At 50.7% G+C, this 27,887-nt stretch overlaps 1 protein-coding gene across 1 annotated transcript in view; it reads right to left on the minus strand.

Annotated features, from left to right (window-relative positions):
- The window catches only part of LOC137522011 (serine/threonine-protein phosphatase 2A 65 kDa regulatory subunit A alpha isoform), a 348,262-nt gene that overhangs the window by 298,358 nt on the left and 22,017 nt on the right, over window positions 1–27,887 (minus strand). The window lies entirely within an intron of this gene.

Raw genomic sequence — 27,887 nt, forward strand, 5'->3', positions numbered from 1 at the left:
TATATCCCAGCAACAGCGTCATACAAGAGGGAGCCAGCGCTATATCCCAGCAACAGCGCCATACAAGAGGGAGCCAGCGCTATATCCCAGCAACAGCATCATACATGAGGAAGCCAGCACTATATCCCAGCAACAGCGTCATACAAGAGGAAGCCAGCGCTATATCCTAGCAACAGCGTCATACAAGAGGAAGCCAGCGCTATATCCTAGCAACAGCGTCATACAAGAGGAAGCCAGCGCTATATCCTAGCAACAGCGTCATACAAGAGGAAGCCAATGCTATATCCCAGTAACAGCGTCATACAAGAGGAATATTCCAGCAACAGCGTCATACAAGAGGAAAATCCCAGCAACAGCGTCATACAAGAGGAAGCCAGCGCTATATCCTAGCAACAGCGTCATACAAGAGGAAGCCAGCGCTATATCCTAGCAACAGCGTCATACAAGAGGAAGCCAATGCTATATCCCAGTAACAGCGTCATACAAGAGGAATATTCCAGCAACAGCGTCACACAAGAGGAAAATCCCAGCAACAGCGTCATACAAGAGGAAGCCAGCGCTATATCCTAGCAACAGCGTCATACAAGAGGAAGCCAATGCTATATCCCAGTAACAGCGTCATACAAGAGGAATATTCCAACAACAGCGTCATACAAGAGGAAAATCCCAGCAACAGCGTCATACAAGAGGAAGCCAGCACTATATCCTAGCAACACCGTCATACAAGAGGAAGCCAGCGCTATATCCTAGCAACAGCGTCATACAAGAGGAAGCCAGCGCTATATCCTAGCAACAGCGTCATACAAGAGGAATATCCCAGCAACAGCGTCATACAAGAGGAAGCCAGCGCTATATCCCAGCAAAAGCGTCATACAAGAGGAAGCCAGCGCTATATCCCAGCAACAGCGTCATACAAGAGGAAGCCAGCGCTATATCCCAGCAACAGCATCATACAAGAGGGAGCCAGCGCTATATCCCAGCAACAGCGCCATACAAGAGGAAGCCAGCGCTATATCCCAGTAACAGCGTCATACAAGAGGAAGCCAGCACTATATCCCAGCAACAGCGTCATACAAGAGGAATATCCCAGCAACAGCGTCATACAAGAGGAAAATCCCAGCAACAGCGTCATACAAGAGGAAGCCAGCGCTATATCCTAGCAACAGCGTCATACAAGAGGAAGCCAATGCTATATCCCAGTAACAGCGTCATACAAGAGGAATATTCCAGCAACAGCGTCATACAAGAGGAAAATCCCAGCAACAGCGTCATACAAGAGGAAGCCAGCGCTATATCCTAGCAACAGCGTCATACAAGAGGAAGCCAATGCTATATCCCAGTAACAGCGTCATACAAGAGGAATATTCCAGCAACAGCGTCATACAAGAGGAAAATCCCAGCAACAGCGTCATACAAGAGGAAGCCAGCGCTATATCCTAGCAACAGCGTCATACAAGAGGAAGCCAATGCTATATCCCAGTTACAGCGTCATACAAGAGGAATATTCCAGCAACAGCGTCATACAAGAGGAAAATCCAAGCAACAGCGTCGTACAAGAGGAAGCCAGCGCTATATCCTAGCAACACCGTCATACAAGAGGAAGCCAGCGCTATATCCTAGCAACAGCGTCATACAAGAGGAAGCCAGCGCTATATCCTAGCAACAGCGTCATACAAGAGGAATATCCCAGCAACAGCGTCATACAAGAGGAAGCCAGCGCTATATCCTAGCAACAGCGTCATACTAGAGGAAGCCAGTGCTATATCCTAGCAACAGCGTCATACAAGAGGAAGCCAGCGCTATATCCCAGCAAAAGCGTCATACAAGAGGGAGCCAGCGCTATATCCTAGCAACAGTGTCATACAAGAGGAAGCCAGCGCTATATCCCAGCAACAGCATCATACAAGAGGAAGCCAGCGCTATATCCCAGCAACAGCGCCATACAAGAGGAAGCCAGCGCTATATCCCAGCAACAGCGTCATACAAGAGGAAGCCAGCGCTATATCCCAGCAACAGCATCATACAAGAGGGAGCCAGCGCTATATCCCAGCAACAGCGCCATACAAGAGGAAGCCAGCGCTATATCCCAGTAACAGCGTCATACAAGAGGAAGCGAGCGCTATATCCCAGTAACAGCGTCATACAAGAGGAAGCCAATGCTATATCCCAGCAACAGCGTCATACAAGAGGGAGCCAGCGCTATATCCCAGCAACAGCGTCATACAAGAGGAAGCCAATGCTATATCCCAGCAACAGCGTCATACAAGAGGAAGCCAGCGCTATACGCTATATCCCAGCAACAGCATCATACAAGAGGAAGCCAGCGCTATATCCCAGCAACAGCATCATACAAGAGGAAGCCAATGCTATATCCCAGCAACAGCGTCATACAAGAGGGAGCCAGCGCTATATCCTAGCAACAGCGTCATACAAGAGGGAGCCAGCGCTATATCCCAGCAACAGCATCATGCAAGAGGAAGCCAGCGCTATATCCCAGCAACAGCGTCATACAAAAGGAAGCCAGCACTATATCCCAGCAACAGCATCATACAAGAGGGAGCCAGCGCTATATCCCAGCAACAGCATCATACAGGAGGAAGCCAGCGCTATATCCTAGCAACAGCGTCATACAAGAGGAAGCCAGCGCTATATCCCAGCAACAGCATCATACAGGAGGAAGCCAGCGCTATATCCTAGCAACAGCGCCATACAAGAGGAAGCCAGCGCTATATCCCAGCAACAGCGTCATACAAGAGGAAGCCAGCGCTATATCCCAGCAACAGCGTCATACAAGAGGGAGCCAGCGCTATATCCCAGCAACAGCGTCATACAAGAGGGAGCCAGCGCTATATCCCAGCAACAGCGCCATACAAGAGGAAGCCAATGCTATATCCCAGCAACAGCGCCATACAAGAGGAAGCCAGCGCTATATCCCAGCAACAGCGTCATACAAGAGGGAGCCAGCACTATATCCCAGCAACAGCGCCATACAAGAGGGAGCCAGCGCTATATCCCAGCAACAGCATCATACAAGAGGAAGCCAGCGCTATATCCCAGCAACAGCGCCATACAAGAGGAAGCCAGCGCTATATCCCAGCAACAGCGTCATACAGGAGGAAGCCAGCACTATATCCCAGCAACAGCGTCATACAAGAGGGAGCCAGCGCTATATCCCAGCAACAGCGTCATACAAGAGGAAGCCAGCGCTATATCCCAGCAACAGCGTCATACAAGAGGAAGCCAGCACTATATCCCAGCAACAGCTCCATACAAGAGGAAGCCAGCGCTATATCCTAGCAACAGCGTCATACAAAAGGAAGCCAGTGCTATATCCCAGCAACAGCGCCATACAAGAGGAAGCCAGCGCTATATCCCAGCAACAGCATCATGCAAGAGGAAGCCAGCGCTATATCCCAGCAACAGCGCCATACAAGAGGAAGCCAGCGCTATATCCCAGCAACAGCATCATGCAAGAGGAAGCCAGCGCTATATCCCAGCAACAGCATCATACAAGAGGAAGCCAGCGCTATATCCCAGCAACAGCATCATACAAGAGGAAGCCAGCACTATATCCCAGCAACAGCATCATACAAGAGGAAGCCAGCGCTATATCCCAGCAACAGCATCATACAAGAGGAAGCCAGCGCTATATCCCAGCAACAGCGTCATACAAGAGGAAGCCAGCGCTATATCCCAGTAACAGCGTCATACAAGAGGAAGCCAGCGCTATATCCCAGCAACAGCGTCATACAAGAGGAAGCCAGCGCTATATCCCAGCAACAGCGTCATACAAGAGGAAGCCAATGCTATATCCCAGCAACAGCGTCATACAAGAGGAAGCCAGCGCTATATCCCAGCAACAGCATCATACAAGAGGAAGCCTGCACTATATCCCAGCAACAGCGTCATACAAGAGGAAGCCAGCACTATATCCCAGCAACAGCATCATACAAGAGGAAGCCAATGCTATATCCCAGCAACAGCGTCATACAAGAGGGAGCCAGCGCTATATCCCAGCAACAGCGTCATACAAGAGGAAGCCAGCGCTATATCCCAGGAAAAGCATCATACAGGAGGAAGCCAGCGCTATATCCCAGCAACAGCGTCATACAAGAGGGAGCCAGCGCTATATCCCAGCAACAGCGTCATACAAGAGGAAGCCAGCGCTATATCCCAGCAACAGCATCATACAAGAGGAAACCAGCGCTATATCCCAGCAACAGTGTCATACAAGAGGAAGCCAGCGCTATATCCCAGCAACAGCATCATACAGGAGGAAGCCAGCGCTATATCCCAGCAACAGCGTCATACAAGAGGAAGCCAGCGCTATATCCCAGCAACAGTGTCATACAAGAGGAAGCCAGCGCTATATCCCAGTAACAGCATCATACAAGAGGAAGCCAGCGCTATATCCCAGCAACAGTGTCATACAAGAGGAAGCCAGCGCTATATCCCAGCAACAGCATCATACAGGAGGAAGCCAGCGCTATATCCCAGCAACAGTGTCATACAAGAGGAAGCCAGCGCTATATCCCAGCAACAGCATCATACAGGAGGAAGCCAGCGCTATATCCCAGCAACAGTGTCATACAAGAGGAAGCCAGCGCTATATCCCAGCAACAGCGTCATACAAGAGGAAGCCAGCGCTATATCCCAGCAACAGCGTCATACAAGAGGAAGCCAGCGCTATATCCCAGCAACAGCGTCATACAAGAGGAAGCCAATGCTATATCCCAGCAACAGCGTCATACAAGAGGAAGCCAGCGCTATATCCCAGCAACAGCATCATACAAGAGGAAGCCTGCACTATATCCCAGCAACAGCGTCATACAAGAGGAAGCCAGCACTATATCCCAGCAACAGCATCATACAAGAGGGGGCCAGCGCTATATCCCAGCAACAGCGTCATACAAGAGGAAGCCAGCGCTATATCCCAGCAAAAGCATCATACAGGAGGAAGCCAGCGCTATATCCCAGCAACAGCGTCATACAAGAGGGAGCCAGCGCTATATCCCAGCAACAGCGTCATACAAGAGGAAGCCAGCGCTATATCCCAGCAACAGCATCATACAAGAGGAAGCCAGCGCTATATCCCAGCAACAGTGTCATACAAGAGGAAGCCAGCGCTATATCCCAGCAACAGCATCATACAGGAGGAAGCCAGCGCTATATCCCAGCAACAGCGTCATACAAGAGGAAGCCAGCGCTATATCCCAGCAACAGTGTCATACAAGAGGAAGCCAGCGCTATATCCCAGTAACAGCATCATACAAGAGGAAGCCAGCGCTATATCCCAGCAACAGTGTCATACAAGAGGAAGCCAGCGCTATATCCCAGCAACAGCATCATACAGGAGGAAGCCAGCGCTATATCCCAGCAACAGTGTCATACAAGAGGAAGCCAGCGCTATATCCCAGCAACAGCGTCATACAGGAGGAAGCCAGCGCTATATCCCAGCAACAGTGTCATACAAGAGGAAGCCAGCGCTATATCCCAGCAACAGCATCATACAGGAGGAAGCCAGCGCTATATCCCAGCAACAGTGTCATACAAGAGGAAGCCAGCGCTATATCCCTGCAACAGTGTCATACAAGAGGAAGCCAGCGCTATATCCCAGCAACAGCGTCATACAAGAGGAAGCCAGCGCTATATCCTAGTAACAGCGTCATACAAGAGGGAGCCAGCGCTATATCCCAGCAACAGCGTCATACAAGAGGAAGCCAGCGCTATATCCCAGCAACAGCATCATACAGGAGGAAGCCAGCGCTATATCCCAGCAACAGTGTCATACAAGAGGAAGCCAGCGCTATATCCCAGTAACAGCATCATACAAGAGGAAGCCAGCGCTATATCCCAGCAACAGTGTCATACAAGAGGAAGCCAGCGCTATATCCCAGCAACAGCATCATACAGGAGGAAGCCAGCGCTATATCCCAGCAACAGTGTCATACAAGAGGAAGCCAGCGCTATATCCCAGCAACAGCATCATACAAGAGGAAGCCAGCGCTATACCCCAGCAACAGCATCATACAAGAGGAAGGCAGCGCTATATCCCAGCAACAGCATCATACAAGAGGAAGCCAGCGCTATATCCCAGCAACAGCGTCATACAAGAGGAAGCCAGCGCTATATCCCAGCAACAGCATCATACAAGAGGAAGCCAGCGCTATATCCCAGCAACAGCGCCATACAGGAGGAAGCCAGCGCTATATCCCAGCAACAGTGTCATACAAGAGGAAGCCAGCGCTATATCCCAGTAACAGCATCATACAAGAGGAAGCCAGCGCTATATCCCAGCAACAGTGTCATACAAGAGGAAGCCAGCGCTATATCCCAGCAACAGCATCATACAGGAGGAAGCCAGCGCTATATCCCAGCAACAGCGCCATACAAGAGGGAGCCAGCGCTATATCCCAGCAACAGCGTCATACAAGAGGAAGCCAGCGCTATACCCCAGCAACAGCATCATACAAGAGGAAGCCAGCGCTATATCCCAGCAACAGCGTCATACAAGAGGGAGCCAGCGCTATATCCCAGCAACAGCATCATGCAAGAGGAAGCCAGCGCTATATCCCAGCAACAGCGTCATACAAAAGGAAGCCAGCGCTATATCCCAGCAACAGCATCATACAGGAGGAAGCCAGCGCTATATCCCAGCAACAGTGTCATACAAGAGGGAGCCAGCGCTATATCCCAGCAACAGCATCATGCAAGAGGAAGCCAGCGCTATATCCCAGCAACAGCGTCATACAAAAGGAAGCCAGCACTATATCCCAGCAAAAGCATCATACAAGAGGGAGCCAGCGCTATATCCCAGCAACAGCATCATACAGGAGGAAGCCAGCGCTATATCCTAGCAACAGCGTCATACAAGAGGAAGCCAGCGCTATATCCCAGCAACAGCATCATACAGGAGGAAGCCAGCGCTATATCCTAGCAACAGCGCCATACAAGAGGAAGCCAGCGCTATATCCCAGCAACAGCGTCATACAAGAGGAAGCCAGCGCTATATCCCAGCAACAGCGTCATACAAGAGGGAGCCAGCGCTATATCCCAGCAACAGCGTCATACAAGAGGGAGCCAGCGCTATATCCCAGCAACAGCGCCATACAAGAGGAAGCCAGCGCTATATCCCAGCAACAGCGTCATACAAGAGGGAGCCAGCACTATATCCCAGCAACAGCGCCATACAAGAGGGAGCCAGCGCTATATCCTAGCAACAGCATCATACAAGAGGAAGCCAGCGCTATATCCCAGCAACAGCGCCATACAAGAGGAAGCCAGCGCTATATCCCAGCAACAGCGTCATAGAGGAGGAAGCCAGCACTATATCCCAGCAACAGCGTCATACAAGAGGGAGCCAGCGCTATATCCCAGCAACAGCGTCATACAAGAGGAAGCCAGCGCTATATCCCAGCAACAGCGTCATACAAGAGGAAGCCAGCACTATATCCCAGCAACAGCTCCATACAAGAGGAAGCCAGCGCTATATCCTAGCAACAGCGTCATACAAAAGGAAGCCAGTGCTATATCCCAGCAACAGCGCCATACAAGAGGAAGCCAGCGCTATATCCCAGCAACAGCATCATGCAAGAGGAAGCCAGCGCTATATCCCAGCAACAGCGCCATACAAGAGGAAGCCAGCGCTATATCCCAGCAACAGCATCATGCAAGAGGAAGCCAGCGCTATATCCCAGCAACAGCATCATACAAGAGGAAGCCAGCGCTATATCCCAGCAACAGCATCATACAAGAGGAAGCCAGCACTATATCCCAGCAACAGCATCATACAAGAGGAAGCCAGCGCTATATCCCAGCAACAGCATCATACAAGAGGAAGCCAGCGCTATATCCCAGCAACAGCATCATACAAGAGGAAGCCAGCGCTATATCCCAGTAACAGCGTCATACAAGAGGAAGCCAGCGCTATATCCCAGCAACAGCGTCATACAAGAGGAAGCCAGCGCTATATCCCAGCAACAGCGTCATACAAGAGGAAGCCAATGCTATATCCCAGCAACAGCGTCATACAAGAGGAAGCCAGCGCTATATCCCAGCAACAGCATCATACAAGAGGAAGCCTGCACTATATCCCAGCAACAGCGTCATACAAGAGGAAGCCAGCACTATATCCCAGCAACAGCATCATACAAGAGGAAGCCAATGCTATATCCCAGCAACAGCGTCATACAAGAGGGAGCCAGCGCTATATCCCAGCAACAGCGTCATACAAGAGGAAGCCAGCGCTATATCCCAGGAAAAGCATCATACAGGAGGAAGCCAGCGCTATATCCCAGCAACAGCGTCATACAAGAGGGAGCCAGCGCTATATCCCAGCAACAGCGTCATACAAGAGGAAGCCAGCGCTATATCCCAGCAACAGCATCATACAAGAGGAAACCAGCGCTATATCCCAGCAACAGTGTCATACAAGAGGAAGCCAGCGCTATATCCCAGCAACAGCATCATACAGGAGGAAGCCAGCGCTATATCCCAGCAACAGCGTCATACAAGAGGAAGCCAGCGCTATATCCCAGCAACAGTGTCATACAAGAGGAAGCCAGCGCTATATCCCAGTAACAGCATCATACAAGAGGAAGCCAGCGCTATATCCCAGCAACAGTGTCATACAAGAGGAAGCCAGCGCTATATCCCAGCAACAGCATCATACAGGAGGAAGCCAGCGCTATATCCCAGCAACAGTGTCATACAAGAGGAAGCCAGCGCTATATCCCAGCAACAGCATCATACAGGAGGAAGCCAGCGCTATATCCCAGCAACAGTGTCATACAAGAGGAAGCCAGCGCTATATCCCAGGAACAGCGTCATACAAGAGGAAGCCAGCGCTATATCCCAGCAACAGCGTCATACAAGAGGAAGCCAGCGCTATATCCCAGCAACAGCGTCATACAAGAGGAAGCCAATGCTATATCCCAGCAACAGCATCATACAAGAGGAAGCCAGCGCTATATCCCAGCAACAGCATCATACAAGAGGAAGCCTGCACTATATCCCAGCAACAGCGTCATACAAGAGGAAGCCAGCACTATATCCCAGCAACAGCATCATACAAGAGGGGGCCAGCGCTATATCCCAGCAACAGCGTCATACAAGAGGAAGCCAGCGCTATATCCCAGCAAAAGCATCATACAGGAGGAAGCCAGCGCTATATCCCAGCAACAGCGTCATACAAGAGGGAGCCAGCGCTATATCCCAGCAACAGCGTCATACAAGAGGAAGCCAGCGCTATATCCCAGCAACAGCATCATACAAGAGGAAGCCAGCGCTATATCCCAGCAACAGTGTCATACAAGAGGAAGCCAGCGCTATATCCCAGCAACAGCATCATACAGGAGGAAGCCAGCGCTATATCCCAGCAACAGTGTCATACAAGAGGAAGCCAGCGCTATATCCCAGTAACAGCATCATACAAGAGGAAGCCAGCGCTATATCCCAGCAACAGTGTCATACAAGAGGAAGCCAGCGCTATATCCCAGCAACAGCATCATACAGGAGGAAGCCAGCGCTATATCCCAGCAACAGTGTCATACAAGAGGAAGCCAGCGCTATATCCCAGCAACAGCGTCATACAGGAGGAAGCCAGCGCTATATCCCAGCAACAGTGTCATACAAGAGGAAGCCAGCGCTATATCCCAGCAACAGCATCATACAGGAGTAAGCCAGCGCTATATCCCAGCAACAGTGTCATACAAGAGGAAGCCAGCGCTATATCTCAGCAACAGTGTCATACAAGAGGAAGCCAGCGCTATATCCCAGCAACAGCGCCATACAAGAGGAAGCCAGCGCTATATCCTAGTAACAGCGTCATACAAGAGGGAGCCAGCGCTATATCCCAGCAACAGCGTCATACAAGAGGAAGCCAGCGCTATATCCCAGCAACAGCATCATACAGGAGGAAGCCAGCGCTATATCCCAGCAACAGTGTCATACAAGAGGAAGCCAGCGCTATATCCCAGTAACAGCATCATACAAGAGGAAGCCAGCGCTATATCCCAGCAACAGTGTCATACAAGAGGAAGCCAGCGCTATATCCCAGCAACAGCATCATACAGGAGGAAGCCAGCGCTATATCCCAGCAACAGTGTCATACAAGAGGAAGCCAGCGCTATATCCCAGCAACAGCATCATACAAGAGGAAGCCAGCGCTATACCCCAGCAACAGCATCATACAAGAGGAAGCCAGCGCTATATCCCAGCAACAGCATCATACAAGAGGAAGCCAGCGCTATATCCCAGCAACAGCGTCATACAAGAGGAAGCCAGCGCTATATCCCAGCAACAGCATCATACAAGAGGAAGCCAGCGCTATATCCCAGCAACAGCGCCATACAGGAGGAAGCCAGCGCTATATCCCAGCAACAGTGTCATACAAGAGGAAGCCAGCGCTATATCCCAGTAACAGCATCATACAAGAGGAAGCCAGCGCTATATCCCAGCAACAGTGTCATACAAGAGGAAGCCAGCGCTATATCCCAGCAACAGCATCATACAGGAGGAAGCCAGCGCTATATCCCAGCAACAGTGTCATACAAGAGGAAGCCAGCGCTATATCCCAGCAACAGCGTCATACAAGAGGAAGCCAGCGCTATATCCCAGCAACAGCGTCATACAAGAGGAAGCCAGCGCTATACCCCAGCAACAGCATCATACAAGAGGAAGCCAGCGCTATATCCCAGCAACAGCGCCATACAAGAGGGAGCCAGCGCTATATCCCAGCAACAGCATCATACATGAGGAAGCCAGCGCTATATCCCAGCAACAGCGCCATACAAGAGTAAGCCAGCGCTATATCCCAGCAACAGCGCCATACAAGAGGAAGCCAGCGCTATATCCCAGCAACAGCGCCATACAAGAGGAAGCCAGCACTATATCCCAGCAACAGCGTCATACAAGAGGAAGCCAGCGCTATATCCCAGCAACAGCGTCATACAAGAGGAAGCCAGCGCTATATCCCAGCAACAACGTCATACAAGAGGGAGCCAGCGCTATATCCCAGCAACAGCGCCATACAAGAGGAAGCCAGCGCTATATCCCAGCAACAGCGTCATACAAGAGGGAGCCAATGCTATATCCCAGCAACAGCATCATACAAGAGGAAGCCAGCGCTATATCCCAGCAACAACGTCATACAGGAGGAAGCCAGCACTATATCCCAGCAACACCATCATACAAGAGGAAGCCAGCACTATATCCCAGCAACAGCATCATACAAGAGGAAGCCAGCACTATATCCCAGCAACACCGTCATACAAGAGGAAGCCAGCACTATATCCCAGCAACAACGTCATACAAGAGAAAGCCAGCGCTATATCCCAGCAACAGCGTCATACAAGAGGAAGCCAGCGCTATATCCCAGCAACCGCGTCATACAAGAGGAAGCCAGCGCTATATCCCAGCAACAGCATCATACAAGAGGAAGCCAGCGCTATATCCTAGCAACAGCGTCATGCAAGAGGAAGCCAGCGCTATATCCCAGCAACAGCATCATACAAGAGGAAGCCAGCGCTATATCCCAGCAACAGCATCATACAAGAGGGAGCCAGCGCTATATCCCAGCAACAGCGTCATACAAGAGGAAGCCAGCGCTATATCCCAGCAACAACGTCATACAAGAGGGAGCCAGCGCTATATCCCAGCAACAGCGTCATACAAGAGGAAGCCAGCGCTATATCCCAGCAACAGCGTCATACAAGAGGGAGCCAGCGCTATATCCCAGCAACAGCGTCATACAAGAGGGAGCCAGCGCTATATCCTAGCAACAGCGTCATACAAAAGGAAGCCAGTGCTATATCCTAGCAACAGCATCATACAAGAGGAAACCAGCGCTATATCCCAGCAACAGCATCATACAAGAGGAAGCCAGCGCTATATCCCAGCAACAGCGTCATACAAGAGGGAGCCAGCGCTATATCCCAGCAACAGCATCATGCAAGAGGAAGCCAACGCTATATCCTAGCAACAGCGTCATACAAGAGGAAGCCAGCGCTATATCCCAGCAACAGCGTCATACAAGAGGGAGCCAGCGCTATATCCTAGCAACAGTGTCATACAAGAGGAAGCCAGCGCTATATCCCAGCAACAGCATCATACAAGAGGAAGCCAGCGCTATATCCCAGCAACAGTGTCATACAAGAGGAAGCCAGCGCTATATCCCAGCAACAGCGCCATACAAGAGGAAGCCAGCGCTATATCCCAGCAACAGCGCCATACAAGAGGAAGCCAGCGCTATATCCCAGCAACAGCGCCATACAAGAGGGAGCCAGCGCTATATCCCAGCAACAGCGTCATACAAGAGGAACCCAGCGCTATATCCCAGTAACAGCATCATACAAGAGGAAGCCAGCGCTATATCCCAGCAACAGCGTCATACAAGAGGGAGCCAGCGCTATATCCCAGCAACAGCGTCATACAAGAGGAAGCCAGCGCTATATCCCAGCAACAGCGTCATACAAGAGGAAGCCAGCGCTATATCCCAGCAACAGCGCCATACAAGAGGGAGCCAGCGCTATATCCCAGCAACAGCATCATGCAAGAGGAAGCCAGCGCTATATCCCAGCAACAGCGTCATACAAGAGGGAGCCAGCGCTATATCCCAGCAACAGCGTCATACAAGAGGAAGCCAGCGCTATATCCCAGCAACAGCGTAATACAAGAGGGAGCCAGCGCTATATCCCAGCAACAGCATCATGCAAGAGGAAGCCAGCGCTATATCCCAGCAACAGCGTCATACAAGAGGAAGCCAGCGCTATATCCCAGCAACAGCGTCATACAAGAGGAAGCCAGCGCTATATCCCAGTAACAGCGTCATACAAGAGGAAGCCAGCGCTATATCCCAGCAACAGCGTCATACAAGAGGGAGCCAGCGCTATATCCCAGCAACAGCGTCATACAAGAGGAAGCCAGCGCTATATCCCAGCAACAGCGTCATACAAGAGAAAGCCAGCACTATATCCCAGCAACAGCGCCATACAAGAGGAAGCCAGCGCTATATCCCAGCAACAGCGTCATACAAGAGGGAGCCAATGCTATATCCCAGCAACAGCATCATACAAGAGGAAGCCAGCGCTATATCCCAGCAACAGCGTCATACAAGAGGAAGCCAGCGCTATATCCCAGCAACAGCGTCATACAGGAGGAAGCCAGCACTATATCCCAGCAACACCATCATACAAGAGGAAGCCAGCACTATATCCCAGCAACAGCATCATACAAGAGGAAGCCAGCACTATATCCCAGCAACACTGTCATACAAGAGGAAGCCAGCACTATATCCCAGCAACACCGTCATACAAGAGGAAGCCAGCACTATATCCCAGCAACAGCGTCATACAAGAGGAAGCCAGCACTATATCCCAGCAACACCGTCATACAAGAGGAAGCCAGCACTATATCCCAGCAACAGCGTCATACAAGAGGAAGCCAGCGCTATATCCCAGCAACAGCATCATACAGGAGGAAGCCAGCACTATATCCCAGCAACACCATCATACAAGAGGAAGCCAGCGCTATATCCCAGCAACAGCATCATACAAGAGGAAGCCAGCACTATATCCCAGCAACACCATCATACAAGAGGAAGCCAGCACTATATCCCAGCAACACCATCATACAAGAGGAAGCCAGCACTATATCCCAGCAACAGCGTCATACAAGAGGAAGCCAGCGCTATATCCCAGCAACAGCATCATACAAGAGGAAGCCAGCGCTATATCCCAGCAACAGCATCATACAAGAGGAAGCCAGCACTATATCCCAGCAACAGCGTCATACAAGAGGAATATCCCAGCAGCAGCGTCATACAAGAGGAAAATCCCAGCAACAGCGTCATACAAGAGGAAAATCCCAGCAACAGCGTCATACAAGAGGAAGCCAGCGCTATATCCTAGCAACAGCGTCATACAAGAGGAAGCCATTTCTTTATCCCAGTAACAGCGTCATACAGGAGGAAAATCCCAGCAACAGCGTCATACAAGAGGAAAATCCCAGCAACAGCGTCATACAAGAGGAAGCCAGCGCTATATCCTAGCAACAGCGTCATACAAGAGGAAGCCAGTGCTATATCCTAGCAACAGCGTCATACAAGAGGAATATCCCAGCAACAGCATCATACAAGAGGAAAATCCCAGCAACAGCGTCATACAAGAGGAAAATCCCAGCAACAGCGTCATACAAGAGGAAGCCAGCGCTATATCCTAGCAACAGCGTCATAAAAGAGGAAGCCAATGCTATATCCTAGTAACAGCGTCATACAAGAGGAATATTCCAGCAACAGCGTCATACAAGAGGAAAATCCCAGCAACAGCGTCATACAAGAGGAAGCCAGCGCTATATCCTAGCAACAGCGTCATACAAGAGGAAGCCAGCGCTATATCCTAGCAACAGCGTCATACAAGAGGAAGCCAATGCTATATCCCAGTAACAGCGTCATACAAGAGGAATATTCCAGCAACAGCGTCATACAAGAGGAAAATCCCAGCAACAGCGTCATACAAGAGGAAGCCAGCGCTATATCCTAGCAACAGCGTCATACAAGAGGAAGCCAGCGCTATATCCTAGCAACAGCGTCATACAAGAGGAAGCCAATGCTATATCCCAGTAACAGCGTCATACAAGAGGAATATTCCAGCAACAGCGTCATACAAGAGGAAAATCCCAGCAACAGCGTCATACAAGAGGAAGCCAGCGCTATATCCTAGCAACAGTGTCATACAAGAGGAAGCCAATGCTATAATCCAGTTACAGCGTCATACAAGAGGAATATTCCAGCAACAGCGTCATACAAGAGGAAAATCCCAGCAACAGCGTCATACAAGAGGAAGCCAGCGCTATATCCTAGCAACACCGTCATACAAGAGGAAGCCAGCGCTATATCCTAGCAACAGCGTCATACAAGAGGAAGCCAGCGCTATATCATAGCAACAGCGTCATACAAGAGGAATATCCCAGCAACAGCGTCATACAAGAGGAAGCCAGCGCTATATCCTAGCAACAGCGTCATACTAGAGGAAGCCAGTGCTATATCCTAGCAACAGCGTCATACAAGAGGAAGCCAGCGCTATATCCCAGCAAAAGCGTCATACAAGAGGAAGCCAGCGCTATATCCCAGCAACAGCGTCATACAAGAGGAAGCCAGCGCTATATCCCAGCAACAGCATCATACAAGAGGGAGCCAGCGCTATATCCCAGCAACAGCGTCATACAAGAGGAAGCCAGCGCTATATCCCAGCAACAGCATCATACAAGAGGGAGCCAGCGCTATATCCCAGCAACAGCGCCATACAAGAGGAAGCCAGCGCTATATCCCAGTAACAGCGTCATACAAGAGGAAGCCAGCACTATATCCCAGCAACAGCGTCATACAAGAGGAATATCCCAGCAACAGCGTCATACAAGAGGAAAATCCCAGCAACAGCGTCATACAAGAGGAAGCCAGCGCTATATCCTAGCAACAGCGTCATACAAGAGGAAGCCAATGCTATATCCCAGTAACAGCGTCATACAAGAGGAATATTCCAGCAACAGCGTCATACAAGAGGAAAATCCCAGCAACAGCGTCATACAAGAGGAAGCCAGCGCTATATCCTAGCAACAGCGTCATACAAGAGGAAGCCAATGCTATATCCCAGTAACAGCGTCATACAAGAGGAATATTCCAGCAACAGCGTCATACAAGAGGAAAATCCCAGCAACAGCGTCATACAAGAGGAAGCCAGCGCTATATCCTAGCAACAGCGTCATACAAGAGGAAGCCAATGCTATATCCCAGTTACAGCGTCATACAAGAGGAATATTCCAGCAACAGCGTCATACAAGAGGAAAATCCCAGCAACAGCGTCATACAAGAGGAAGCCAGCGCTATATCCTAGCAACACCGTCATACAAGAGGAAGCCAGCGCTATATCCTAGCAACAGCGTCATACAAGAGGAAGCCAGCGCTATATCCTAGCAACAGCGTCATACTAGAGGAAGCCAGTGCTATATCCTAGCAACAGCGTCATACAAGAGGAAGCCAGCGCTATATCCCAGCAAAAGCGTCATACAAGAGGAAGCCAGCGCTATATCCCAGCAACAGCGTCATACAAGAGGAAGCCAGCGCTATATCCCAGCAACAGCATCATACAAGAGGGAGCCAGCGCTATATCCCAGCAACAGCGTCATACAAGAGGAAGCCAGCGCTATATCCCAGCAACAGCATCATACAAGAGGGAGCCAGCGCTATATCCCAGCAACAGCGCCATACAAGAGGAAGCCAGCGCTATATCCCAGTAACAGCGTCATACAAGAGGAAGCCAGCGCTATATCCCAGTAACAGCGTCATACAAGAGGAAGCCAATGCTATATCCCAGCAACAGCGTCATACAAGAGGGAGCCAGCGCTATATCCCAGCAACAGCGTCATACAAGAGGAAGCCAATGCTATATCCCAGCAACAGCGTCATACAAGAGGAAGCCAGCGCTATATCCCAGCAACAGCATCATACAAGAGGAAGCCAGCGCTATATCCCAGCAACAGCATCATACAAGAGGAAGCCAATGCTATATCCCAGCAACAGCGTCATACAAGAGGGAGCCAGCGCTATATCCTAGCAACAGCGTCATACAAGAGGGAGCCAGCGCTATATCCCAGCAACAGCATCATGCAAGAGGAAGCCAGCGCTATATCCCACCAACAGCGTCATACAAGAGGAAGCCAGCACTATATCCCAGCAACAGCATCATACAAGAGGGAGCCAGCGCTATATCCCAGCAACAGCGTCATACAAGAGGAAGCCAGCGCTATATCCCAGCAACAGCATCATACAAGAGGAAGCCTGCACTATATCCCAGCAACAGCGTCATACAAGAGGAAGCCAGCACTATATCCCAGCAACAGCATCATACAAGAGGGAGCCAGCGCTATATCCCAGCAACAGCGTCATACAAGAGGAAGCCAGCGCTATATCCCAGCAACAGCATCATACAGGAGGAAGCCAGCGCTATATCCCAGCAACAGCATCATACAGGAGGAAGCCAGCGCTATATCCCAGCAACGGTGTCATACAAGAGGAAGCCAGCGCTATATCCCAGCAACAGTGTCATACAAGAGGAAGCCAGCGCTATATCCCAGCAACAGCGCCATACAAGAGGAAGCCAGCGCTATATCCCAGCAACAGCGCCATACAAGAGGAAGCCAGCGCTATATCCCAGCAACAGCGCCATACAAGAGGAAGCCAGCGCTATATCCTAGCAACAGCATCATACAAGAGGAAGCCAGCACTATATCCCAGCAACAGCATCATACAAGAGGAATATCCCAGCAGCAGCGTCATACAAGAGGGAGCCAGCGCTATATCCCAGCAACAGCATCATACAGGAGGAAGCCAGCGCTATATCCCAGCAACAGCGTCATACAAGAGGGAGCCAGCGCTATATCCCAGCAACAGCATCATACAAGAGGAAGCCAGCGCTATATCCTAGCAACAGCATCATACAAGAGGAAGCCAGCGCTATATCCCAGCAACAGCGCCATACAAGAGGAAGCCAGCGCTATATCCCAGCAACAGCGCCATACAAGAGGGAGCCAATGATATATCCCAGCAACAGCGCCATACAAGAGGAAGCCAGCGCTATATCCCAGCAACAGCGCCATACAAGAGGAAGCCAGCGCTATATCCCAGCAACAGCATCATGCAAGAGGAAGCCAGCGCTATATCCCAGTAACAGCGTCATACAAGAGGAAGCCAGCGCTATATCCCAGCAACAGCATCATACAAGAGGGAGCCAGCGCTATATCCCAGCAACAGCGCCATACAAGAGGGAGCCAATGCTATATCCCAGCAACAGCATCATACAAGAGGAAGCCAGCGCTATATCCCAGCAACAGCATCATACAAGAGGAAGCCAGCACTATATCCCAGCAACAGCGTCATACAAGAGGAAGCCAGCGCTATATCCCAGCAACAGCGTCATACAGGAGGAAGCCAGCACTATATCCCAGCAACACCATCATACAAGAGGAAGCCAGCACTATATCCCAGCAACACCGTCATACAAGAGGAAGCCAGCACTATATCCCAGCAACACCGTCATACAAGAGGAAGCCAGCACTATATCCCAGCAACAGCGCCATACAAGAGGGAGCCAGCGCTATATCCCAGCAACAGCGCCATACAAGAGGAAGCCAGCGCTATATCCTAGCAACAGCGTCATACAAGAGGAAGCCAGCGCTATATCCCAGCAACAGCATCATACAAGAGGAAGCCAGCGCTATATCCCAGCAACACCGTCATACAAGAGGAAGCCAGCACTATATCCCAGCAACACCGTCATACAAGAGGAAGCCAGCGCTATATCCCAGCAACAGCGTCATACAAGAGGAAGCCAGCGCTATATCCCAGCAACAGCATCATACAGGAGGAAGCCAGCACTATATCCCAGCAACAGCATCATACAAGAGGAAGCCAGCGCTATATCCCAGCAACAGCATCATACAAGAGGAAGCCAGCACTATATCCCAGCAACACCATCATACAAGAGGAAGCCAGCGCTATATCCCAGCAACAGCATCATACAAGAGGAAGCCAGCACTATATCCCAGCAACACCATCATACAAGAGGAAGCCAGCACTATATCCCAGCAACACCATCATACAAGAGGAAGCCAGCACTATATCCCAGCAACAGCGTCATACAAGAGGAAGCCAGCGCTATATCCCAGCAACAGCATGATACAAGAGGAAGCCAGCGCTATATCCCAGCAACAGCATCATACAAGAGGAAGCCAGCACTATATCCCAGCAACAGCGTCATACAAGAGGAATATCCCAGCAGCAGCGTCATACAAGAGGAAAATCCCAGCAACAGCGTCATACAAGAGGAAAATCCCAGCAACAGCGTCATACAAGAGGAAGCCAGCGCTATATCCTAGCAACAGCGTCATACAAGAGGAAGCCAATGCTATATCCCAGTAACAGCGTCATACAGGAGGAATATCCCAGCAACAGCGTCATACAAGAGGAAAATCCCAGCAACAGCGTCATACAAGAGGAAGCCAGCGCTATATCCTAGCAACAGCGTCATACAAGAGAAAGCCAGTGCTATATCCTAGCAACAGCGTCATACAAGAGGAATATCCCAGCAACAGCATCATACAAGAGGAAAATCCCAGCAACAGCGTCATACAAGAGGAAAATCCCAGCAACAGCGTCATACAAGAGGAAGCCAGCGCTATATCCTAGCAACAGCGTCATACAAGAGGAAGCCAATGCTATATCCTAGTAACAGCGTCATACAAGAGGAATATTCCAGCAACAGCGTCATACAAGAGGAAGCCAATGCTATATCCCAGCAACAGCGTCATACAAGAGGGAGCCAGCGCTATATCCCAGCAACAGCGTCATACAAGAGGAAGCCAATGCTATATCCCAGCAACAGCGTCATACAAGAGGAAGCCAGCGCTATATCCCAGCAACAGCATCATACAAGAGGAAGCCAGCGCTATATCCCAGCAACAGCATCATACAAGAGGAAGCCAATGCTATATCCCAGCAACAGCGTCATACAAGAGGGAGCCAGCGCTATATCCTAGCAACAGCGTCATACAAGAGGGAGCCAGCGCTATATCCCAGCAACAGCATCATGCAAGAGGAAGCCAGCGCTATATCCCAGCAACAGCGTCATACAAGAGGAAGCCAGCACTATATCCCAGCAACAGCATCATACAAGAGGGAGCCAGCGCTATATCCCAGCAACAGCGTCATACAAGAGGAAGCCAGCGCTATATCCCAGCAACAGTATCATACAAGAGGAAGCCAGCGCTATATCCCAGCAACAGCGTCATACAAGAGGAAGCCAGCACTATATCCCAGCAACAGCGCCATACAAGAGGGAGCCAGCGCTATATCCTAGCAACAGCATCATACAAGAGGAAGCCAGCGCTATATCCCAGCAACAGCGCCATACAAGAGGAAGCCAGCGCTATATCCCAGCAACAGCGTCATACAGGAGGAAGCCAGCGCTATATCCCAGCAACAGCATCATACAAGAGGGAGCCAGCGCTATATCCCAGCAACAGTGTCATACAAGAGGAAGCCAGCACTATATCCTAGCAACAGCGTCATACAAGAGGGAGCCAGCGCTATATCCCAGCAACAGCGCCATACAAGAGGAAGCCAGCGCTATATCCCAGCAACAGCATCATACAAGAGGAAGCCAGCGCTATATCCCAGCAACAGCATCATACAAGAGGGAGCCAGCGCTATATCCCAGCAACAGCGCCATACAAGAGGGAGCCAATGCTATATCCCAGCAACAGCGCCATACAAGAGGAAGCCAGCGCTATATCCCAGCAACAGCGTCATACAAGAGGAAGCCAGCGCTATATCCCAGCAACAGCGTCATACAAGAGGAAGCCAGCACTATATCCCAGCAACAGCTCCATACAAGAGGAAGCCAGCGCTATATCCTAGCAACAGCGTCATACAAAAGGAAGCCAGTGCTATATCCTAGCAACAGCATCATACAAGAGGAAGCCAGCGCTATATCCCAGCAACAGCGCCATACAAGAGGAAGCCAGCGCTATATTCCAGCAACAGCGTCATACAAGAGGAAGCCAATGCTATAATCCAGTTACAGCGTCATACAAGAGAAATATTCCAGCAACAGCGTCATACAAGAGGAAAATCCTAGCAACACCGTCATACAAGAGGAAGCCAGCGCTATATCCTAGCAACAGCGTCATACAAGAGGAAGCCAGCGCTATATCCTAGCAACAGCGTCATACAAGAGGAATATCCCAGCAACAGCGTCATACAAGAGGAAGCCAGCGCTATATCCTAGCAACAGCGTCATACTAGAGGAAGCCAGTGCTATATCCTAGCAACAGCGTCATACAAGAGGAAGCCAGCGCTATATCCCAGCAAAAGCGTCATACAAGAGGAAGCCAGCGCTATATCCCAGCAACAGCGTCATACAAGAGGAAGCCAGCGCTATATCCCAGCAACAGCATCATACAAGAGGGAGCCAGCGCTATATCCCAGCAACAGCGTCATACAAGAGGAAGCCAGCGCTATATCCCAGCAACAGCATCATACAAGAGGGAGCCAGCGCTATATCCCAGCAACAGCGCCATACAAGAGGAAGCCAGCGCTATATCCCAGTAACAGCGTCATACAAGAGGAAGCCAGCACTATATCCCAGCAACAGCGTCATACAAGAGGAATATCCCAGCAACAGCGTCATACAAGAGGAAAATCCCAGCAACAGCGTCATACAAGAGGAAGCCAGCGCTATATCCTAGCAACAGCGTCATACAAGAGGAAGCCAATGCTATATCCCAGTAACAGCGTCATACAAGAGGAATATTCCAGCAACAGCGTCATACAAGAGGAAAATCCCAGCAACAGCGTCATACAAGAGGAAGCCAGCGCTATATCCTAGCAACAGCGTCATACAAGAGGAAGCCAATGCTATACCCCAGTAACAGCGTCATACAAGAGGAATATTCCAGCAACAGCGTCATACAAGAGGAAAATCCCAGCAACAGCGTCATACAAGAGGAAGCCAGCGCTATATCCTAGCAACACCATCATACAAGAGGAAGCCAGCGCTATATCCTAGCAACAGCGTCACACAAGAGGAAGCCAGCGCTATATCCTAGCAACAGCGTCATACAAGAGGAATATCCCAGCAACAGCGTCATACAAGAGGAAGCCAGCGCTATATCCTAGCAACAGCGTCATACTAGAGGAAGCCAGTGCTATATCCTAGCAACAGCGTCATACAAGAGGAAGCCAGCGCTATATCCCAGCAAAAGCGTCATACAAGAGGAAGCCAGCGCTATATCCCAGCAACAGCGTCATACAAGAGGAAGCCAGCGCTATATCCCAGCAACAGCGTCATACAAGAGGAAGCCAGCGCTATATCCCAGCAACAGCATCATACAAGAGGGAGCCAGCGCTATATCCCAGCAACAGCGCCATACAAGAGGAAGCCAGCGCTATATCCCAGTAACAGCGTCATACAAGAGGAAGCCAGCGCTATATCCCAGTAACAGCGTCATACAAGAGGAAGCCAATGCTATATCCCAGCAACAGCGTCATACAAGAGGGAGCCAGCGCTATATCCCAGCAACAGCGTCATACAAGAGGAAGCCAATGCTATATCCCAGCAACAGCGTCATACAAGAGGAAGCCAGCGCTATATCCCAGCAACAGCATCATACAAGAGGAAGCCAGCGCTATATCCCAGCAACAGCATCATACAAGAGGAAGCCAATGCTATATCCCAGCAACAGCGTCATACAAGAGGGAGCCAGCGCTATATCCTAGCAACAGCGTCATACAAGAGGGAGCCAGCGCTATATCCCAGCAACAGCATCATGCAAGAGGAAGCCAGCGCTATATCCCAGCAACAGCGTCATACAAGAGGAAGCCAGCACTATATCCCAGCAACAGCATCATACAAGAGGGAGCCAGCGCTATATCCCAGCAACAGCGTCATACAAGAGGAAGCCAGCGCTATATCCCAGCAACAGTATCATACAAGAGGAAGCCAGCGCTATATCCCAGCAACAGCGTCATACAAGAGGAAGCCAGCGCTATATCCCAGCAACAACGTCATACAAGAGGGAGCCAGCGCTATATCCCAGCAACAGCGTCATACAAGAGGAAGCCAGCGCTATATCCCAGCAACAGCGCCATACAAGAGGAAGCCAGCGCTATATCCCAGCAACAGCATCATACAGGAGGAAGCCAGCGCTATATCCCAGCAACAGTGTCATACAAGAGGAAGCCAGCGCTATATCCCAGCAACAGTGTCATACAAGAGGAAGCCAGCGCTATATCCCAGCAACAGTGTCATACAAGAGGAAGCCAGCGCTATATCCCAGCAACAGCGCCATACAAGAGGGAGCCAATGCTATATCCCAGCAACAGCGCCATACAAGAGGAAGCCAGCGCTATATCCCAGCAACAGCGCCATACAAGAGGAAGCCAGCGCTATATCCCAGCAACAGCATCATACAAGAGGAAGCCAGCGCTATATCCCAGCAACAGCATCATGCAAGAGGAAACCAGCGCTATATCCCAGCAACAGCATCATACAAGAGGGAGCCAGCGCTATATCCCAGCAACAGCGCCATACAAGAGGAAGCCAGCGCTATATCCCAGTAACAGCGTCATACAAGAGGAAGCCAGCGCTATATCCCAGTAACAGCGTCATACAAGAGGAAGCCAATGCTATATCCCAGCAACAGCGTCATACAAGAGGGAGCCAGCGCTATATCCCAGCAACAGCGTCATACAAGAGGAAGCCAATGCTATATCCCAGCAACAGCGTCATACAAGAGGAAGCCAGCGCTATATCCCAGCAACAGCATCATACAAGAGGAAGCCAGCGCTATATCCCAGCAACAGCATCATACAAGAGGAAGCCAATGCTATATCCCAGCAACAGCGTCATACAAGAGGGAGCCAGCGCTATATCCTAGCAACAGCGTCATACAAGAGGGAGCCAGCGCTATATCCCAGCAACAGCATCATGCAAGAGGAAGCCAGCGCTATATCCCAGCAACAGCGTCATACAAGAGGAAGCCAGCACTATATCCCAGCAACAGCATCATACAAGAGGGAGCCAGCGCTATATCCCAGCAACAGCGTCATACAAGAGGAAGCCAGCGCTATATCCCAGCAACAGTATCATACAAGAGGAAGCCAGCGCTATATCCCAGCAACAGCGTCATACAAGAGGAAGCCAGCGCTATATCCCAGCAACAACGTCATACAAGAGGGAGCCAGCGCTATATCCCAGCAACAGCGTCATACAAGAGGAAGCCAGCGCTATATACCAGCAACAGCGCCATACAAGAGGAAGCCAGCGCTATATCCCAGCAACAGCATCATACAGGAGGAAGCCAGCGCTATATCCCAGCAACAGTGTCATACAAGAGGAAGCCAGCGCTATATCCCAGCAACAGTGTCATACAAGAGGAAGCCAGCGCTATATCCCAGCAACAGTGTCATACAAGAGGAAGCCAGCGCTATATCCCAGCAACAGCGCCATACAAGAGGGAGCCAATGCTATATCCCAGCAACAGCGCCATACAAGAGGAAGCCAGCGCTATATCCCAGCAACAGCGCCATACAAGAGGAAGCCAGCGCTATATCCCAGCAACAGCATCATACAAGAGGAAGCCAGCGCTATATCCCAGCAACAGCATCATGCAAGAGGAAACCAGCGCTATATCCCAGCAACAGCGTCATACAAGAGGAAGCCAGCGCTATATCCCAGCAACAGCATCATGCAAGAGGAAGCCAGCGCTATATCCCAGCAACAGCGTCATACAAGAGGAAGCCAGCACTATATCCCAGCAACAGCATCATACAAGAGGGAGCCAGCGCTATATCCCAGCAACAGCGTCATACAAGAGGAAGCCAGCGCTATATCCCAGCAACAGTATCATACAAGAGGAAGCCAGCGCTATATCCCAGCAACAGCGTCATACAAGAGGAAGCCAGCGCTATATCCCAGCAACAACGTCATACAAGAGGGAGCCAGCGCTATATCCCAGCAACAGCGTCATACAAGAGGAAGCCAGCGCTATATACCAGCAACAGCGCCATACAAGAGGAAGCCAGCGCTATATCCCAGCAACAGCATCATACAGGAGGAAGCCAGCGCTATATCCCAGCAACAGTGTCATACAAGAGGAAGCCAGCGCTATATCCCAGCAACAGTGTCATACAAGAGGAAGCCAGCGCTATATCCCAGCAACAGTGTCATACAAGAGGAAGCCAGCGCTATATCCCAGCAACAGCGCCATACAAGAGGGAGCCAATGCTATATCCCAGCAACAGCGCCATACAAGAGGAAGCCAGCGCTATATCCCAGCAACAGCGCCATACAAGAGGAAGCCAGCGCTATATCCCAGCAACAGCATCATACAAGAGGAAGCCAGCGCTATATCCCAGCAACAGCATCATGCAAGAGGAAACCAGCGCTATATCCCAGCAACAGCGTCATACAAGAGGAAGCCAGCGCTATATCCCAGCAACAGCATCATGCAAGAGGAAACCAGCGCTATATCCCAGCAACAGCATCATACAAGAGGAAGCCAGCGCTATATCCCAGCAACAGCATCATGCAAGAGGAAACCAGCGCTATATCCCAGCAACAGCATCATACAAGAGGGAGCCAGCGCTATATCCCAGCAACAGCGCCATACAAGAGGGAGCCAGCGCTATATCCTAGCAACAACGTCATACAAGAGGAAGCCAGCGCTATATCCCAGCAACAGCGCCATACAAGAGGAAGCCAGCGCTGTATACCAGCAACAGCATCATACAAGAGGAAGCCAGCGCTATATCCCAGCAACAGCATCATACAAGAGGAAGCCAGCACTATATCCCAGCAACAGCGCCATACAAGAGGGAGCCAGCGATATATCCTAGCAACAGCATCATACAAGAGGAAGCCAGCGCTATATCCCAGCAACAGCGTCATACAGGAGGAAGCCAGCACTATATCCCAGCAACAGTGTCATACAAGAGGAAGCCAGCACTATATCCTAGCAACAGCGTCATACAAGAGGGAGCCAGCGCTATATCCCAGCAACAGCGCCATACAAGAGGAAGCCAGCGCTATATCCTAGCAACAGCATCATACAAGAGGAAGCCAGCGCTATATCCCAGCAACAGCATCATACAAGAGGGAGCCAGCGCTATATCCCAGCAACAGCGCCATACAAGAGGGAGCCAATGCTATATCCCAGCAACAGCGCCATACAAGAGGAAGCCAGCGCTATATCCCAGCAACAGCGTCATACAAGAGGGAGCCAGCGCTATATCCCAGCAACAGCGTCATACAAGAGGAAGCCAGCGCTATATCCCAGCAACAGCGTCATACAAGAGGAAGCCAGCACTATATCCCAGCAACAGCTCCATACAAGAGGAAGCCAGCGCTATATCCTAGCAACAGCGCCATACAAGAGGAAGACAGCGCTATATTCCAGCAACAGCGCCATACAAGAGGAAGCCAGCGCTATATCCCAGCAACAGCGCCATACAAGAGGAAGCCAGCGCTATATCCCAGCAACAGCGCCATACAAGAGGAAGTCAGCGCTATATCCCAGCAACAGCGTCATACAAGAGGAAGCCAGCGCTATATCCCAGCAACAGCGCCATACAAGAGGAAGCCAGCGCTATATCCCAGCAACAGCATCATACAAGAGGAAGCCAGCGCTATATCCCAGCAACAGCGTCATACAAGAGGAAGCCAGCGCTATATCCCAGCAACAGCGCCATACAAGAGGAAGCCAGCGCTATATCCCAGCAACAGCGTCATACAAGAGGAAGCCAACGCTATATCCCAGCAGCAGCGTCATACAAGAGGAAGCCAGCGCTATATACCAGCAGCAGCGTCATACAAGAGGAAGCCAGCGCTATATCCTAGCAACAGCGTCATACAAGAGGAAGCCAGCGCTATATCCCAGCAACAGCGCCATACAAGAGGAAGCCAGCGCTATATCCCAGCAACAGCGTCATACAAGAGGAAGCCAGCGCTATATCCCAGCAACAGCGCCATACAAGAGGAAGCCAGCGCTATATCCCAGCAACAGCGCCATACAAGAGGAAGTCAGCGCTATATCCCAGCAACAGCGTCATACAAGAGGAAGCCAGCGCTATATCCCAGCAACAGCGCCATACAAGAGGAAGCCAGCGCTATATCCCAGCAACAGCGTCATACAAGAGGAAGCCAGCGCTATATCCCAGCAACAGCGTCATACAAGAGGAAGCCAGCGCTATATCCCAGCAACAGCGCCATACAAGAGGAAGCCAGCGCTATATCCCAGCAACAGCGTCATACAAGAGGGAGCCAACGCTATATCCCAGCAGCAGCGTCATACAAGAGGAAGCCAGCGCTATATACCAGCAGCAGCGTCATACAAGAGGAAGCCAGTGCTATATCCTAGCAACAGCGTCATACAAGAGGAAGCCAGCGCTATATCCCAGCAACAGCGTCATACAAGAGGGAGCCAGCGCTATATCCCACTATGTTAGTCCAAAAACAGTACAAAATAAAGGGGGCGGATATAAACAGGCAGGAATACACAAAGCAGCAGTAGGTCTCTGGTAACATGTGTGGTAATTTGGGCGGCAGTAATGCAAATGTTGGCGGAGGTGATGTCTAGGCCTGGTTCACAAATGGATCCAATGTTAACCTATGGATCCATTCACATCCGTCCGAACTAATCCATTCCGCAGGATCGGCTGAACAGAAAGTTTCCTGCTGCAGCAATTTTTCCGCACAATGAGCCCAGCAGAACAGAAATGGAAGCTGAAGCGCTGGATTGGGGGCAATGAGAAAACTGAACGTTTCTTCACACTAGTGAAGGGGGGGGGGGGGGGGAGGTGGTGAAACGGAACGGAAGCAGCAGATCGGTAAACAGGCCTGTGGAGTCGGTACAAAAATCTTCCGACTCCAACTCAGACTCCTCAGTTTATGACACTACCGACTCCAACACCGACTCCTGGTACTCAAAATAGCTCCGACTCCTCAGTCTAACACTTACCAGGGCTGTGGATTTGGTACAAAAATCAGCAGACTCCGACTCCTCAGTTTATGAAACCACTGCCTCCAGGTACCCAGAATAGCTTCAAATCCGACTCAAACTCTGACTCCACAGCCCTGACGGAAACGGAGGGAAAACAGATCCAATCGACTGGTGATCAGATCCAATGTCACGGATCTGTTTGCCACTGTGACGCAAGTGTGAACCGAGCCTTAGTGGCGAAGATATTAGCGTATATTTGGGGGGCGTGCACGGGTGGTTGGGTGCTGGTTAGGCATCGATAGAGTTCCAATGAGAAAAAGGTTAGCAATAGTAAAATA

Source organism: Hyperolius riggenbachi, chromosome 6 (genome assembly GCF_040937935.1).
Source record: "Hyperolius riggenbachi isolate aHypRig1 chromosome 6, aHypRig1.pri, whole genome shotgun sequence".
In the NCBI taxonomy this organism is placed as follows: Eukaryota; Metazoa; Chordata; class Amphibia; order Anura; family Hyperoliidae; genus Hyperolius; species Hyperolius riggenbachi.